Below are 738 nucleotides of genomic sequence, written 5' to 3' on the forward strand. Positions count from 1 at the left end.
TTTCAAAAGTGGACAACAAATTTTATCTAAGTTAGAGTATATCTCTAAATGAATTTTTAATTTTTTTTTTTTTTTTTGAGAACATGTAAAAGAAATAAGATTGCAACATTGAAAGATAATCCTAAGTGAACAACTTAGTAAAATATAAAAGACAAAACACTAAAATAAAACTTACAGTAAAACTTATTTTCAAATTTTCAATTCAACGGGAACCGAAGGAAATTCACCATCCCTAATTCGATCTCAAATTAACTCAGTACTACAAAATCAACTACACCGGATGTCTATTCCTCACGCACCAAGGACTGCAATATCCTCGTTCAAACATTGTCATCTTCCCTCTCAAGATCACAACAAAGCTATACACGTTGCACCTTCGAGAGAATTCATTCCCTTCAGTTATATTTACTTCAAGAATCTTTTTGTTATCTTTAGTGGTGGTGTTATAAGAAAAGCTGATGTATAACAACTTAAGAGATGATGGCATTGCATTCTTGATTAATTATGACAGTTCAAGAAATAAGGTGATCTGAGAGAAGTTAGGCAATGATATAGGCAATTAGAAACAAACTGACATCCAATGCAATGTTTAGCTTGATGTCTAATCCCAAGGATCTCGCCTAGGCCTAAGACCCTCCTGTGGCATTTGCAATGTAACATGGTAAAGCTATGCGCAACTTAAATCAAACTTTTTCGAAAAATAAATATTGAGTACAAATTTTCCGATCCAAGATCTAT

Source organism: Coptis chinensis, unplaced genomic scaffold (genome assembly GCF_015680905.1).
Source record: "Coptis chinensis isolate HL-2020 unplaced genomic scaffold, ASM1568090v1 utg4890_pilon_pilon, whole genome shotgun sequence".
Classification (NCBI taxonomy): domain Eukaryota; kingdom Viridiplantae; phylum Streptophyta; class Magnoliopsida; order Ranunculales; family Ranunculaceae; genus Coptis; species Coptis chinensis.